At 49.5% G+C, this 9,517-nt stretch overlaps 1 protein-coding gene across 5 annotated transcripts in view; it reads right to left on the reverse strand.

The window, feature by feature from the left end:
• The window catches only part of HIC2 (HIC ZBTB transcriptional repressor 2), a 78,478-nt gene extending 71,141 nt beyond the window's left edge, over window positions 1-7,337 (reverse strand). For 3 of the 5 annotated variants that reach the window (XM_068157260.1, XM_068157259.1, XM_068157258.1), the window contains exon 1: window positions 7,063-7,337. The gene's annotated coding sequence lies outside the window, so the exon portion shown is untranslated. The remainder of the gene's footprint in view (window positions 1-7,062) is intronic. The other 2 variants (XM_068157255.1, XM_068157256.1) reach the window with 1 other exon arrangement.
• Between the last annotated feature and the right edge of the window lie 2,180 nt (window positions 7,338-9,517).

Below are 9,517 nucleotides of genomic sequence, written 5' to 3' on the forward strand. Positions count from 1 at the left end.
AAGGATAAACAAATGCTCAGAATAACAAAGCACCTCACCCTTCCAAGGGTAGGGGAAGCAACATCAAACAAAAGCAGCACAAGTTCCAGTCTCACTCTACACTGGTGTAATTTCAGACCTTTTAAATAACGTCTTGTTCAAGAAAGAGTCCATCTGCAATTGCACATGCTTGGTAGCTAAGCCCTGAGGAAAGTCAAACTCTCAACTGAGAAAGCCACCACTTTATTGTTTCATATGGTCCGAGGATGAAATCCCAGGTCTTAGAACCAGCCTTTCACAAAAGAAGCCTCTTGCAGAGGGACAGAGAGGATGGAGATTTTTCAATCTGAGTTCAGAAACTGGTTCTTTCAGACTGGAGAAAGCAACTGAGACCTGAGGAGGGGCAGAAGGGCAGGAAAGTTTACTACCCTCCAAATAAAGCTAGGTTTTTAGACACTAACATCTGCTAGCTCTAAATTCATACAAGAATCATAGAATCACAGCATGGCTCAGGCTGGAAGAGACCTCAGAGCTCATCTACTCCAACTCTCTGCTATGTGCGAGGACACCTCTCAACTAGACTCAGCTGCTCAAGGCCTCATCCAGCCTGGCCTTGAACATCCCCAGAGAGAAGGAATCCACAACCTCCCTGAGCAGCCTATTGCAGAAACTAGAAAGTAATCAGTCCCCTTTTGTTCAAAGTGCATTTCCTCTGCTTTGCACTTAAAATGGAGCTGAGTAAGAATCACAGAATAAGTCCTGTAAGAAGGGACCTTAGGAGGTTAGCAGAAAGTATTTTGATAAGAAAATATTTCCCAAGTATTTTTATTTAACACTTCAGAATACTCAGATTTAGCATTGAATGTAACACTATATAGGAAGTTGCTTGATACATTTCTCAGAAACAATAACACAGGAAATTAATTTTGTTCCTGATTTGCATATTAAATCACAGCCTGAATGCATTAAACCCTGTCCTCCTGCTTAACAGATAATAATAACTAATTCACTTTCTTTTTTGTTGCACGTCAACATGTTTTAATAGGCACAAACCAGTGAGAGCCAGTCTTTCCACTGGAGAGTTAACCACCAGATAAGATAAACAAGGAAGCTTTAAAATAAGGATTCTTGTTGGCTGATGTCAAATCTCAGTTAAAATTGGCAATGCAAATCACTCTCTTCGTTATCGCACAAGAGTAAAGATTTCAAAACTGTCAAACTTGCTGGTGGCATCTCAACAGCAGATGGAAATGCACTAAGTGCAGTCCCACATGGCAGCCTTTCTATGTGACTCCTGGAAAACAGAATCCAGGCACTGGCTGGTTCTTTATACAATGGGAAATGAGCACATATTTAGGGGAAGGGATCTGCTGTACACCCCCATCATCTCAAACCAGTCCAGGAATGAATGGGACTAAGCCCAGCATGAAGAACATAGTAAGGTCATTTACCATATGAGGCCTCTTCACCAGTCAGTCCAACTTGTATCTCTTCATGAAACTCATGGCAAAAGACTGAAGACAATTTTATCTTGTGTGGTGTTTGGTTCAGCAGGAAAAGGGAGTGAACATGGCAAACTGACACATTATTTAGAGCCACCCCCTCACTCTTCCTTCACCCAAGGGCCTGATGGACAGCGAATGCCTCAGGCCAGCACACTGACATGAAATGCTTTCTACTAGAACCTGGGTGAGGACAACACTGGCAAGTCTTCCATCCAGTATCTAAAGCTGGAAAAGCAAGAGGTCTCTCAGAACCTTTAGCAACAGAAGCAAGAAGTACACCCTATTTTCAGGGCTGGCTTTCTTGGAAGAGCAGCCCCTAAGGACAGTTTGGAGCAGGAAACTCCCTGCACTGCTCTGAATTCCCTCACTGCCAGCTGAAGACTTGGACCCACCCAGCTTAGGTGTCAGTGTCTTCTGAGAGTTTCTGCCAGAGAGCTGAGCAGATTTGTCTTTTCTACATGAGCAGGAGAGGCGGTGCTGAAGGAAGTTTCCCACAATAGATCCATTTCCGAACGCCTGCTTCAGGTTTTCAGTTTAAAGATCACCCTTTAGCCCCTTCAAACACACCGTGCATGCACCAGAGAATGTGCTATCATACACATGTAATCCTGGATAAACTAGATTCCCCACCCCTTCCCATTAAGCAAAATCAGTAACTAGAATCCCTGTTTAGGATTTGTGATTACAAGGATCACCCTCCGCCCTGCCCTGGTCAAACAATACAGGCTCCAGCAAAGCATGAGAGCCGTCATTTCAATAATGCAAAACCCTGTTGCTTCCACTCCAGAACAGCTGACTTGAAGTGCATGCGAGGCTGTGCTTATTAACAAAATGAGAAATCTGATATATAGAAAGAAAACACTATGTGAGGATTAATCCTGGATTGCAGTTCGTGGCCAGCACTGGGCTGTCATCCAAGTGCAGACGAAAAAGAACAAAATTCCCCCCACCTGTCACTTACAGCAGGTACAGCTATTGCAGTGGTGTAGTCTCCTCCTTACAGCTATTGTAACAAGCCATCTTATATCAGCTTAACATTCAGGATTGACCTCAGTGTTTCATTTCTTCCTTGTTTTGTGGGAGCCAGCACTGGAGGGTGAATTTTCTTTCCAGGAATTACAAACAAGAAGCGTGAGTAACTTACAAGTTTGGACAGCTAGCTTGCAATATGCGTACACTTCAAGGAAAAGGAACCCAGCTTCAATCGGCATCCTGTTAGAACCTGGAGATGCTAACTGAACATGAAAATACAACTCTCAGGAACGTGGGGGCTTGCTTGTTTGTTTGTTTGGGTTTGTTTTTGCTGCATTTGAGAGAATCAGGCACACTGTAAACCACTGATTAAAAAAAGACCCAAACAAACCTCTGCAGTTGCTTTGCCAATGAGCTGCTACTCAGCAGAGTGAAATCTCTATTGCAATGCATTGTCCTCACTCCCGATATTACAGCAAGATAAAAAACAATTTAAGCAGCCCTTGTGGTTTAACCAGTGTTCAATCCACACCAAACCAAAGGAGAAGTCATCTTTATTTTTTAAAAGACACTCTCCTGCTCATGGCTGGGTTGCCACTCTGTTGTTGCAAGCCCACAGCTGAGCCCTGTTAATTTTTCTCCCAGCCCAGCAGGGTAGGCTTGTCCGCTGATGCCGAAATGGTCCCCATTCCCATCAAGCTTCGCCTGTCACAATACAGCCAATACAATGACTGTGTCACAAACATGATTCTGCTTTCTCCCACTCCAAGACCACATTTGTGGCTGCATCGAGATGCCATTTTGTGGCAATGTTCCTCCCCCAATGCCATCAGAAACTGCAGTTTGGTTCCTACACTTTATCGGTTGTATTTGGTTAGGGGATGAGGAACCTGGTTTTCTGTAGAGAAAACACCACAGCCTCATCATAACAATACCTTTACCTGTCAAGCTACAGTATGTTCCACAGACTGGATGCAAGGGTTAAATATTACAGTGAGCACAAACAGGAGTTCTGATATGAAGGCAAATGCACTTGGGTTTTCAAACAATATCCTATTTCCTTACATCTATCATCAAAGAAGGTAGCAGGAGCTCAAAGAAGCACTATACTATTTTCTATACAAGGTCAAAGGAATGCTCAACATGCAGTTTGACAGTTCCTAATTACCATGGGCTGTACAGACAACAGCTAGAAAACAAGGACTCTCATTGCAAGTTCTGCTGTTCACAACTTCAAATCTCATGCTGTGACCACCAATTTGGGGCTGCAATGGCTGTTGTAGAGAGTCTGAATCCACTACACACCAAACTGAACAGCATTAGGTTGTGTTCTAGTTGTTTTAAACGACTAATCAAAATAAATTGAACATGTACCCTCCTGGAATAAGGCCTCTCACCTTCTCTTTCTCTCCTCTCTCCCCCCACCCCTTGTCACGCATTGGCTTCTGCCAAACAATTCAGCGCTGACACTACAGCCTGTCACGTGATATCAAGTGCTTCAAGCATCTTGTGATACTTACTGCTATCTGCACATCCATAACTCATTCCGCCCAGCAACCTATGTGGATACCAGCGTAAGCTGCTGCTCCTGTGTGCATTAAAGATTTAAAGCTCTCCCAGATCCTTGGAAGCTTCTCCTTCAAACACACTGAAGACTCATCCTTTTTATGTATGTGCATCTCATCCGAGTTTAACATAGCTGAGGAAGCACAATCTAAGAAAAACCTGCTCTATCCTCAGTCTCCCATTCCTCCTGCTCACACCTCTGCAGCCACACAAGTCTGCCCTGATTAGGCAGTGGATTTTAGAGGCGGAAGAACAAGGCATTTACGCGGGGTTTCCTCCCCCGTGTCAGAATGGAAAGTAACAAATGTAAGAGGTTGCTTATTCTAATGCTGATCTCCTCCGGAGCTAAAATGATATGTCAGTAGCAGGTGGCAAGTTTGAAGACGCCCCCCCCCCCCTTCTTTTTTTTTTTTTCCTCCCTTTTTTCTTTTTCTTTTTTTTTTTTAATAAATATAACAAAGGGCACAGAGATTTGACCTAGTGGGTCAACCATCAAAAGTTAAACTGATTTAAATAATGAGACCTAGAATGTCAGGCACCACTGCAAATAATTGCTCCTAATGCTTTTAGGATTAGATTGCTAATGAAAAGGCGCAAAAAGGAGGCCACTTGCAGTTGTGGAAATAAGTCAATTTTCTTCCCATATGTCATTTCCCCCGTGTAGATTTGCTGTGAAATCCTAAGGAGTCATTTACAGCTTTCTCTCCAGAGGTGCTGGAAGATATACAATAGTTCTGAGATGTGTAAGTCATCCTGAAATACTAGTTGCTTACACACTGTATTTATCAAGCACAGCGAACATCTGCTCGTAGTTCTGACATTCTCCAATGAAAATTACTATTGCATATTGTTTTCCCCTTTAATTTGTGGAGAAACATGGGAGCCATTCAAACATAAAACAGCATTCCACGCTAAATTTAAACGAGTTTTGGCCAAAGGGCAGTTTATTAGCAGAATATATTTTTGATGCTCTTCTCAACTGGCTTGTGGCTGTTCTCTCAGAGGTAATCTAACTGCTAAGCAGCATCCACGGTGATTTCGCTAAGGGCCCGCCAGAGCACTGCCTTTCGCTTACAGCTCCTGACCCATGCAAAGGTGCCCCCCCCCGCCCCCCTCCGCCCCAGCCCCGTTCCGCTCGCAGATGCCAACGCGCAGTTACCCGCTTCTGGAAGCGCCGAGCCAGCCTGAGCTCTCAAAGGCTGCGGGTTTCGCAGCAGAAAGTTTCGAATCGCCGAATCCCCGCGTGTACGTACGCGTTCACCCGAGCGGCCGAGCTCAGCTGCCGGCAGCAGCGACGGGGCCGGGCGCGGTGTCCGGCGGCCGCGGAGTGCCCCGGGAGGAGCGCGGCTGGCGGCCGCGATAACGGGGACCGCGGGGGGCGCGCCGACAGCCGCCTGCCCGCTTCTGTGCCCGCTTCCACCTGGGACCAGTCCAAGATGGTCAATAATTGACTTCTCCCGTCGGCTCTCGCCCCATACAAAAGGGGCCGGCAGCAGGCAGGGAGCAGGCCAGGCGCTGCTGGCGCTGCTGGCACCGCGGGGCTGCCCGGGGCTGGGCACCGCGCAGGGGGCCGCGCACGCAGCCTCCCCCCAGCCCCTCCCTCCCGCCGCCTTGGCTTCGCTTTTAAATGCAACCAGGGGAAAAAAGAAAAAAAAAAAGGGGGGGGGGGGGGGAAGCCCGGCTCGCCCGCCGCCGAGCTGGCACCGGCACCAGCGCCTGGGGATGCAGAGCCCGGCCCGGCTTCGCGGCGCCGTTCGCCCGGGAGCCAAGAGCCGCGGGCAGCGACCGGCCCTCCCGGCTCCCTGAATTCCGCGCCTCGGCAACACACTGCCAGCCTGGGCGCACAATTTAATTATTTTTTATAACTGGGTGGACAGCTCTGCGCCGGGCTGGCGGGGCCGGGGAAGAGCGCATTTCCTGCGGGGGCACAAAGCCAGGCGGGCAGGGTCCTGCGAGCCCCCGGCCGCGGGAGGGTGCGCGATCCTGCGGAGCCTCCGTCCATTGCGTCCGAGACCGAGCCGTAACAAAAGCCAGAGACCCGCAGCGACGGGCAGAGCGAGCGGAGCCGGCGGGTCCTACCCTCCACGATCCCGAACGGACGAGGGGGGCGGCGGGGACGGGGGGAGCCAGGGCAAAAGTTCACCGTGATCCCGGTAGGGCACGGGGTGCTCGGTGGGGCAGGGGCCGGCGCTGGGGTGGGGGGATGCCGGCCTGGCTCCTCGCCTCTCAGCCCCGCGGATAGACTGCTGGGGTTGGGGGGGGGGGGAGTGGAAGGAGCCGATCCAAGTCCCGGTAGCCCCTTCCCTGCCCTCTCCTCCACAATGCGGCCGGATCCCCAGCGCAAACACGCCCCCCGGCACCCCGAGGCTCCGCTCCCTCCTTTCGAGGCGGGGGGGGGGGGGGGAGGGGGGAACAACCGAAAAAAAGAACAAACCACGGCTCACTTGCAGGGGCCGAGAGGGGATGGGGAGAAGGCTGCTGCTGCTGCTCCGGGGCTGCCTGCCCGCCCCGCCGGTCACCCCCACACGCCGGGCAGCAGCTGCGGCCCCCCCGCCCCGAGCCCACCGCCGCCGGGGAAGGGGCAGCGCACACCCGTGCGCACACACAAATGGCACGGGAGGAGGGGAAAGTTTCCAGCCGCTTCAGCCCAATAGCCCACATTTGCAATCCTCAGATAGGCACGGTGGCCAATACACCGTATGCACGCCCCGGCCCCGAAAGCAGCGGGGCAGCCGGGCGAGCGAGGGAGGGGGCCCGGGGCACGGAGAGCGGGCAAGAAGAATTTTTTTTAATCTTTTTTTTCCCTTCAATGGAACTACCTCTGGTGCCGGGCACGGCTGCTGCACGGCAGGGAACAGACACCCCCGCCATCCCGCCGACTCTCCCGAGAGTACCCGTGCGGATGGGCAATAACCCGGGTTGCAAATAAAGAGCGGGGAGCGGGGCTGGGCTGCACCGCGGAGCCCGGCAGCGCCCGGCCGCCCCAGCGGGACGCGCGGCCCCGCGCCCCCTCCCGCGCCCGCGTTCCGCTCCGCGTTACCTTCTTATTGCATCTGGAGCAGCAGCTTTTCTTCCCCTTCCCCTCTCCTCCTCCTCCTCCTCTCCCTCTCCCGTCCTCTCGGTTTATACCAGCCTGTTCCTCATCTCACAGCCTTCCTCCCAGCGCCATCTTGCAAGCTTGTGACGTTGGGAGCCGCTCACCCCTGACCCACATTTGAATAGAAGCCAAAATGAAAAAAAGAAGAGGAGAGAGAGAGAGAGAGAGGAGAGAAAGAGGGAGAAGAAGAAGAAAGAGCGGAACAAGGAGAGGCAAGGAAAGCAGCAGCTAAGCAAGTGCTGTGCCAGTGTGGAACAGCATCGGCTCCCGCTCCCTTGCCAGCTAGTTTAGTAATAAGCGATTTCCTGCTTTTGCAATAAATGTTGTCGCGGCGGGGCTGGGAGAGCGGCGGGGAGCTGGGTAATTCCCACCGAGGGACCAGGGCTTCCCCCCCCCCCCCCCCCAAAGTTCCCTGCCACCCACATCCGAAAACCCATCCCGGAGCCCCACCGCTACCTCCCGGCGACCCAAATTCTGCTGCTCCCTCCCAGGTTTTGAGCAATGAAAAAAGCATTTGTTACGAGTATTTCGCCCATCAGTGATGAAGTCTCAAGTGTGCCTTAAGAGAGATGATATAGATTATGGCGTGTACACGTATTGGAATCTGAAATGATCTTTAGACACAAATTAATAAACATCCTCATGTGTAATGCAATTTGCCTATCAGCCTCTATCACTCCTGTCTGTTTGTTAAAGACTGACAGTGCATTTTGCATCATCCAAGGCACTCACAGACTCCATAGAAATCTGAAGTTTTGGGTTGTGCCTTGCCTTTTTTTTTTTTTTTTTTAATCAGTTATTTACCTGTTGTAAGTATATTTAGGGGAAAAGTTATTTTTATTTTGCATCCTTGGTCCAGCAGAGACTGTCATGCATGCTTAACTTTAAGCACATCAGCAATCACACTGAGCAAGCAGGGGCTACTCAGATGCTTACGCCAAGCATGTGCACAGAATGCAGGCTCAAGCTATCATTTTGCAAGATGTTAAGTGTACTGATATCATCTTAATTTTACTGACCATTGCCACAAAGTATAGCTCTGCATAAAGCTGAATTATATCTTTGCAACATTTTCTTCCTGCAGTAGCTCATTAATCTGTAACAAGAGGAGCAATGCATATAAACATTTTTATTCTAATCATGCACAGGAGCTCTTCCACTATCCCGTGCAGGAATCACCACTATCCCATGTAAGACCGTATTAACTGCAAGCTTTTTCTTTTCTTTTCTCCTGTGCCCTCACAGCCACCCATAACCAAAACTCTCTGTAGCCTGAGCAAGGTGATTCATTAGTGAAGCTGAGCCTGCCATTTAACACATCTCTAAGAATTCCCTAATAGCCTCAATGCCAGCAACTCTCCCAGCCACTTCCTGTGCAGATCCCTGCAGTTTGCATGCACTTCAGCTGGATCCCAGCTGCAGCCTAAGCTCTTCTTCCCTGATAATAAAGTTTTCTAGTTGCTCATCCAGAGTTCAAAGTTTTTGCAGGAGATGGTTTCTTCAGCCCTACCAAAGCGGCTGGAGGAGCAAATAAAGATAAGGCGAATCACAACAGCCGTATCAGAAAGGTCTGGACTGGTGGTTTGTTCACAGCACACCCAATAAAGAGCAGAACATGTTAACAGTGGTGAGAATGGCAAACCTGACTGTCAGCATAAGACCCACTGAAGTAGATAAGGATCAATTCAAGACTCTTCCCCCATCAGGAAAGTTAATTTAAGATTGGTAGTGCTGCTCCTAGCTGTATGTTAAAGCTAAGTGGCCTTGCAAATAGCAAGGGAGGTGTAGGTAGCCATTTGCTTCATGCTGTGCCAGAGAAATTGGTAGGCAAATACACAGAAGTCCTTATGCTACAGCATTGATGTATCATGGAGTTACTTCAGGCAAGTTTAGACATTTGGGTTTAGTGAATCTCAGTGTGGCATCTCAAGACCTCAACAATGCCACCGTCTGCCCTCAATCTTCCTTCCATTGAAGCTTACTGCCCCAGAAACAGTCAGCAGAGCAGCCTGAGTGCCCCTGCCACTTCACAGGCCAACATCTTTCATCATGTGAACAAAGGTGGCAGGCTTTGCAGGGAATGGCTTGAGGCACAATCGTTTCAATGTGTCAGCCAACTTTGCTAGGCAGGTGGTAACTTTTGAGAGTGAAGGGAGTGAAGAAGGTTGGGAAGAAGAAGTGAAGCATACTAAAATACCACCACAAAGCAGAAAGCTTTACTTGTGTTTAAATCTCCTCTAGGTCTGGGGACAATTGGTTCTGAACAGTCCTAAGGAAATGGAGAGATAAACATTTTCTCAGTGGAGAGGAGACAAAAAAGAGAAATTAGGTGTCTGGCACCTAGAAATGATATGGTAGAATGCAGCACTGCATTCAGCTTCATGTATACATGATAATT

The sequence above is a fragment of the Melanerpes formicivorus genome, unplaced genomic scaffold (genome assembly GCF_026170545.1).
Source record: "Melanerpes formicivorus ecotype bairdi unplaced genomic scaffold, bMelFor1.0.p_v2 SCAF_36, whole genome shotgun sequence".
NCBI classification, from domain to species: Eukaryota; Metazoa; Chordata; class Aves; order Piciformes; family Picidae; genus Melanerpes; species Melanerpes formicivorus.